Here is an 8,420-nt window from a genome sequence, read left to right as displayed (position 1 = left end):
ACCAAACACTCCACACGCAAATAGCAAACACTCTGCAGAAATGGGAAGGGACGTTTGTCTCATGGGTGCGCTGCCATTAAAATGTTGATTCTACCAAAGATCTTATATCTATTCCGCACATTGCGCCTCACACCTCGAGACATCGAGGAAAATACTGTACAGATGGTACATGACACCAAACAAACTCTCTAAAATGTACCAATCTACTAGTAACAAATGTTGGAGATGTCAGGGAGCTCCCGGAGACACATTTCACATATGGTGGAAATGCCCACGTATCCAACCCTACTGGGAAATGGTGGAGGAGATTGTCAGCCACTCTCAAGTACCTTTAACGCCGGAGGCCTACTTACTGCACATAGCGCCACTTAACCTACCGAAACATTCCTGAAAACTAATGTTTCTCATAGTGATAGCAGCGCAAACGCTAATTGCCAGACACTGGAAGTCTGACTCGACCCCAACATGGGAAGACCTGACAACCACAAATGTTGCGTATGAACGATTTACAACAACCCACATGAGCACAGGGACCTCAAATACATGAATGTATGACATGTGGCAAAGATACAGATCTCAACCCCCCCCGACCGGGGATAGTCCACGCCCCGCACCTCACACACTACAGAACCAACAGATTTTTACCCAGACACCGGGACAACGTTCCCAGATTGAAGCCTCCGAATAAAAGGCGCACACAACTGACACAATCATAACACTTGCCATACGATGTACATAAGTTCAAGTTCCTATATGTCTGTTACGCTGTGATTACTCCCATGGGGGTCAATGTAACTATAGTCTGAAAAAGTCTTCATTGTGTTATATGCAAGCCAATCTCAGATGAAACGTTCCCAATATGTTTTTCCACATGACAATGACTAGAAATTGTTAAACAAGACACATTGTTACCCCTTAATCCCCTATCCTTCCCCCCCTTTTTTCTTACTTCTGTAACCACTGTCTTTATATCAAAATGAAAATATGGTCAATTAAAAAAAACAAGAGACGAGAGACATAGATAGGGCAACTAAACGCTTAGCACAATAGTGGAAACAGTATGTGGAGTGAAATTGATTGTACCATAATTCTGTTCTTGTTACATGAAACGAGCTTTGTAAAAGTGATGTAAAAATGTTTTCCCCATCCCCATTTTCCTTTCTGTACCCCAATGTTATTGATTTGAAAAAATATCAAAAAATATAAATTGTCAATTCTCAAAAAAAAAAAATAAGTAATACATTTGCTAAGTACTATAAAACATATGATATAATCTGGCCTTTAACCCTAATATTTTTCAGCCCACAACAGAAACAATTAATTAAAGGAACACTATAGTCACCTAAATTACTTCAGCTAAATAAAGCAGTTTTAGTGTATAGATCATTCCCCTGCAATTTCACTGCTCAGTTCACTGTCATTTTGGAGTTAAATCACTTTGTTTCTGTTTATGCAGCCCTAGCCACACCTCCCCTGGCTATGATTGACAGAGCCTGCATGAAAAAAAAATTGGTTTCACTTTCAAACAGATGTAATTTACCTTAAATAATTGTATCTCAATCTCTAAATTGAACTTTAATCACATACAGGAGGCTCTTGCAGGGTCTAGCAAGCTATTAACATAGCAGGGGATAAGAAAATCTTAATTAAACAGAACTTGCAATAAAGAAAGCCTAAATAGGGCTCTCTTTACAGGAAGTGTTTATGGAAGGCTGTGCAAGTCACCTGCAGGGAGGTGTGACTAGGGTTCTTAAACAAAGGGATTTAACTCCTAAATGACAGATGATTGAGCAGTGAGGCTGCAGGGGCATGTTCTATACACCAAAACTGCTTCATTAAGCTAAAGTTGTTCAGGTGACTATAGTGTCCCTTTAATTTCTGGATCAGGTCCATTTACAAAAAATCTCAACAGAAAAACTGACTATTCTAAGTTCACCCATCTCACAAACAGAAATTTTAAATGTTTTAAATACAATAGCAACTAGTAAAGCTCTGGGACCTGGTGGTTTAACTTTGATTTATTATAAGTTTTTTTCTTTTATATTAACACTGTATTTGACTAGATTATTTAATAGATATTGGACTACAGGTGTAATACCAGAGGAGGCTTTATGTGCAGGTGGGTTTTGTTTTAAATCGTCAGGCCCCGGAGAGTACAAGGCATTATATTAATTTAATACATACAATTAAATTGAATCGCACACCTTCTTTGCTCTTATCTTTAGATGCAGAGTAGGCGTTCGATGGGATACATTGGGGCTTTTTGAGAGAAGTTGCGTTGCAATTTAATATTCCAGAACCTTTTGTGAGGGCTGTGTTTGCTCTATAATGTTCTCCAACAGCAACCATTTCTGCAACTGGTTTTGTCTCTAAAAGTTTTCAATTATCCAATGTGACCAGACAGGGGTGGCCTCTGTCACCACTCTTATTTGTGTTGGCACTTGAACCCTTGGCTGAAACGATTAGAAACTGTGTGGAGATAGAAGGAATTGCAATTGCAGAAAAAGTTCATAAAATTGGTCTTTTTGCAGATGACATTATGCTATCATTAAAACATCCAATGTCAGTGATTACCCCTTTAATGTCTATCCTTCATGAATTTGGACGACATTTGCACTTCCCTTTTTTATACCATGGTTTGAATTGGATATTCTAAAAAAAGCAGTTTGACTCTGACTGGAGAGACTCTTACATTTCCTGTTTAGAAATCAATCTGTGCAAAAGCCTATCCAGGATGCATAAAAACTATTTAGGAAAAGTCTGGCCTGCGCTTAGGAACAACATGGAAAGATAGTGTAATCTAGAAATTTTATTAGGTGGGATTAATTCGTTCAAAATAAATATACTTCTAAAAATGTAATACTATATTAGAGCCATACCCCTTACTACTCCCATGTCATCATTTTTTTTTAGAAAAGTTCAATCTGCCCTTTTGACATTTATGTGGAATAGGAAACCGTCAAAAATCAGGTTATTCATATTGCAAAAACCTAAGATGCCGTGGAGGTATGGCTTTGCCAGACTTTGCTCATTAGTACCACGCTACCAACACAGCTACTGCGCTCAAATTTAATTTAAATACCGGACACCCCCAACGACTCAAGATGGAGGCAGCAAAATTTTTCCCCCATCTTATTAATGAAATATTATTGCTTCCTCCATCTCGACGACTACAATATATAAATATGTTCCCATCCACAAAAAATACTGTAAAATCTTGGGACATACTATACAAAAAAATAAACCCTTTGCAATGGCCTAGGGCAACTCCATTATCAGTTTTTTAATAAAAAAAAAAAATAGGTATGGGAGTAACTAACAGTGGATAAGAAAACTTGAAACATCAGTTATATGTGCCTCTAAAAACAATATGAGTTTGTTTTACTTTGCTATTGAAAAGCTGCCATATTTTTTATTTTATTTTTTCTGGTAATGTAACAATTGTTATTTTTGTTTGATGAGGTTTTATGTTTATATCCCAATCCAGGGCGAGATTTTCTAAATATTGCACGTTTATTGGGAATTTTTGACCATTAATTGGTAAAGAAACGACAACTTAATACGATTAATTGATATATTAAATAATCAAGAAGTGGTTGCTCTAAATATATATTGTTATGATGGCTATAAGGGAGGCTAGGTATTATGGTATTTTGATTGTTAAGTTATAATAATAGGCCACGTATACGGTCACTATCAAATAAGAATTTACTAAAAATATATATGCTGGGCACTAAGGGAATAGTTTTAATCACTAGATAAGAAATACATATGAGATGTGTGTTTTTATTTACAATTTAAGATATGTCAATTCGAGGATCTAGTAGCACAGATTTGGTTTGACTTTTGAACAGAAATCATTAATATAATATAAAATAATCTAATAATTATAGTAACTTAGGTCAATTAGTGGGGATTAGATATGTAGTACAGTATTTACCCTATTATGTCACAATATATGGACGTATACAGATTCTATTAATCACGTATATATTGCAGTAAGGGTTAAGGTTAGTTTAAAGCACTGGATATAGATAAATATTCAATAAAGATGATCTCACATTTAAATAAAAAAATGCCAATTAGAATTTGTGATAGCATTGTATTGGTAATGATACTTGATTATTAAACACAAATATAATATATAATTATTTTCCAGGACACTACTATGTTTACCTGGATTTAATTTAGGGGATTTGCATATCCCATAATCTATAGGTGATATGTTTGAAAATGCTCCTATGTAAAATATTCTTGATTTAGTTGTAGTATGATGGGTTTTTTTTTCAGGTCAATTAACTTAGTTAGGGGTAGAATGTTATGCGGATATACCATCTACATGCTCCACTCTTATACTACATTGTTTTCGTAGAGCCTTATGGGCTCGAGCGGATTTAAAGGAACATCGTTCCTATGGTATGATATTTTGTTTGGATTTTCCAAATTCTTACTGGATTGGCCACAAGGGTGTGAATATTTTATGTGTTGTGTGTGGGTGTTTCAGAGTGGGATTACTAGTCAACAAAGAGGCCAAACGTACTCATGTTAAAAAAAAAAAAATACGTCCAGGGGCTAAATACGATGAAAAAAAGAAAAACGTTGTATCATTCTTTAATTCAAGAGAAAATTCAAGAGAAAATTCAAGTCGCCCTTTTACAAGAAACTCATTGGCTTAACGACTCCCAACAGAAGTGGGGAGGCGTTAAATATCCAAAGATTTTGCACGCTTCTCTAGTTGACACCAAGAAAAGAGGAGTCGCCATCATTTTTAGTAGAGATTTAAATTTAGATATAGTTTATTGTGAATTAGATAAGGAGGCCAGATATATTATTCTGGTCTGTAACATTGACAATAAATTATACACTTTGTCAATGTATATCTACCAAATGTAGATCCAATGACAACTTTTACTACTATTATGACTAAAGTCACCAAAATCTCTAAGGGCACCCTAATTATTGCCTGAGATTTTAACTGTGTATTAAATTTGAAATCGGATAAGTTTTCTCCTACAATAATTACTACAGATAAAATAGCTCTTAAACAAGCAAAAAAACTAACAAATATTTGTAAATTATATAATCTCTTTGATGTATGGCGTACACTGCATCCTTCTGAGAGAGATTACACCTATTTCTCAAATAGCCATGGTTCTTATTCAAGGATTGATATGTGTTTGGCCTCTGCAAATTCGTTATCACTTTTTCATTCAATTAAAATTAAGGAAATCACATGGTGAGATCATAGTTTTATTTTAATGGAATTAGGGGTTAGTTACTCTCCTGGAATAACCACTTGGAGATTAAATGACCTTCTTATCAAAGAAGAGAAAAATAGAGAGGATCTAGCAAATGTATTAATATATTTTCAAGCAGAAAATCGACCAGAGGATTCTTCCTGTGCGATAAATTGTTGTGTTGTGTAAAAGCGGTTACAAGAGGCTATTTAATCAAAATGGGACACATCTTAGGGAAAAGAAATGGGCAGTCCTTGACTGATTTGTATATAGAATTTTATAGGCTCTCAAATTTAAATAAAAAAACAAACCTCAAAGGAACTAAGATCTCGTTTAAGAGAAATACAAAATAAAATTAGTCTCAAAGAAGAAGGAGTTTTGCAGGCATTTGGACTGAGGGGCTGGATATGCAGAGCTATATTAGCCCTGTATTCCGATCCCACTGCAAGAACAGTTGGCCCCAATATATCGGCGGGGTGGTTTGCTCTTAGAAATGGCACGAGGAAGGGGTGTCCCCTGTCTCCATTATTATACATCATGTCGGTGGAACCCCTAGCCATTAGCGTAAGGAATAACCCACTTATTAAGGGCTTGCCTACGATATAGAGATATAAAAATCTCGCTATATGTGGATGATGCCCTAATTACAATTACTTCGCCTCAGGACTCTTTGCCTCCGCTTATGAAAGAAATCGAGAAATATAGTAAGGTATCTAATTTTTTTTTTTTATTCTTTATTTTTGCTGTGCCAGAAATAACAAAACGTATTTATGATGCCACGACTGCAATAACAAGCAAGGTAGTATCGTACAATATAAGACAGTTGCATGGCAAACAGAGTAAGTTAGCACACATTTTCTTTTGGTTAGTAAAACAGGTCTAACGTGCCTAAGCAAATTACTGTATATAGATAGTCGGCAGATAGTGTATCTAAGACACAGATATTCTCAAGGTTAAAGATAGAGACATGCATATATCAACATGAATTTTAAACAGGAAAATTTCCCAGGGAGGCCCCTGGCTAGTTGCATGTGGTAAGAAGTGTGCCAGGGGTGATACCAGAGATTAGGAAAAAGATGCTGGAGTGTAGTGTCACAGGAGTTCAAGGGTGTATGAGAGTTGTGTCACAGAAGGGCAACAGCTCGTCATTATGCAGCCCTGGCACCTGTATCAGCCTATGCCGGATAGTGGTATCGCATTGTCCTGCGGCTTTAAGAGGAACGGTGGTCCTCTGAGTCTCTGTGTTTGCCCACAGGTTGTTCCTTGTGACCAGATTGCGATTATTCCCGGCACCGCAGTTCGTCGATGGGTCTCCATGATGGGCCGCGGCGCAACCCTCTTGGTAGCTTTCCTGCGCCGGATCGGTGAGCTCTTCACGGTTCGCAGCCATGTTGGGGGCCTGCGTGCTGCTGGAGCCCCAGGCTGCTGCTTGGTGTGTATTTGCCGTGGTGTAGAGCCGCTACCCGGTTGTTTTAACCATCCTGCTCTCCATTCTCCTGCTCTCCGGTTGTTTTAACCATCCTGCTCTCCAGCATCCTGCTCTCCATTCTCTGCCAGAAATCTTCAAAGATTTTTTCCAGTCTGGACAGGGCATCTTGCCTTTCCCCCATGTTGCTGGGGATCCTCGTGGCAGCCGCCATCTTAGGTCGTCGGGTTGTGTGTGAGCCGGCATGGCTTCACCCCATGGTTCTGTGCTAACAGGGCAGCCTCCCAGGGGTGGACCGGGATCACCCCCACCGGTCCAGAGGGGGGGGAAACGGGGCATACGTTTTCCAGTAAGTGCCGTTGTGAAGCCCAAGACCGGGAGATCGGCCGCTTCTCCCGCCTGGTGCAACCTAGGCCGCATGTTCCGAGACGTGCCACAGATGGGCTCACGTCGAATCTTTGGGCCCTGCAGTGTTTCTCAGCTGGAGCAAGTAGTAGGTGGGGCCCTGGATTCGACCCAAATCAAGCTGGGTTAAGCAAAAGTTTGCTTATTAGTCAGTATAGGAGAGGAGCTCCCTCAATGCACGTCTCTCCTCCATGCCTGTCAGGCCCCGCCCCCCCAAGGTATCTAATTTTTTAAGCTAAATATTTTGAAACCTATGGCAATGTATGTTAACTTGGATAATATGGTGGTGGATAGACTATCGAATAATTATAAATTTATATGGACTAAGAAGGAAATAACCTATTTGGGGATAGTTATTCCAACCAGAGTTACTGATATAATAGAGAGAAATGTTTTAATTCTCTTGAAAAATATGAATTACAAACTACAAAAATTGAAAAATTTGGAGACAACGTGGTTGGGGAAAATTAATATTATCGGGGGCGGGGCCTGACCACTGACTGAGCAGGACGCAGGCTGCGGGAGCTCCTCAGCCTAAACACTTTTCTAAGCAAAAAAGGACAATCTACCCTCTAATCCCCTCTAACATGGGCATGCCTCGACAGGGGAATGTGGGGGCAACCTATTGGGGTGAAACCTCGAAGGCAAAGCGTACTCTTGGAGATGAGGGTTCCCTGCGGCCTGTAACTTCATTCAGGGCGGGGGATGCGGCCGGTCCCCCGTCCATCATATACCCCATGGACAGCTTAGGTCCCGCTTTCCCCCCCTCTGGGCCGGTGGGGGTTATCCCGGCCCCCGCTGGGCTATATGCTGAGGCCCCCCAGACATGTTGGGAGAAGCCGCAACAACAAATTGAGCTCCGAGCGGCGGCACACAAGATGGCGGACGCACCCGCGCCTCTGAAACGGGACCCAGTGCCGCGTCAAGACGACCACATGGACCCACTTAGCCACATTGAAGAGCGTCTGGAAGCAGCCTTCAACCGCTTTTGGGCAACCTTGATGGATCGGATGAAGCGGGCACCCCCTGCAAAACTACCACGGGTGAGAGAGCACACACACGGCGGAGCAAGGCCCAAGAGACCCTCCAAAGGCAAACCAACCTCAAGGTCAGCAAAACACCATACCCTGCGCCTCCCTGGGTCTAGGACCACCCGGGGAATACCCCCAACGCACCGAACACGAATGCAGAGAGGATCGACACGCAGACACCTGCCCCAAAGCAGCAAAGCCCCCTGCAAACACCTGGATGGGTGGAACTGGGACTCAGGGAACCTCCGAGTTCATGACAACACAGTACAGGCCCTGGAACAAGCCTGGGGTATGGGGAATGCCTCAATCCTGAAATTTAGC

This window comes from Pelobates fuscus, chromosome 5 (genome assembly GCF_036172605.1).
Source record: "Pelobates fuscus isolate aPelFus1 chromosome 5, aPelFus1.pri, whole genome shotgun sequence".
Classification (NCBI taxonomy): domain Eukaryota; kingdom Metazoa; phylum Chordata; class Amphibia; order Anura; family Pelobatidae; genus Pelobates; species Pelobates fuscus.
This window is presented reverse-complemented; position numbering follows the sequence as displayed.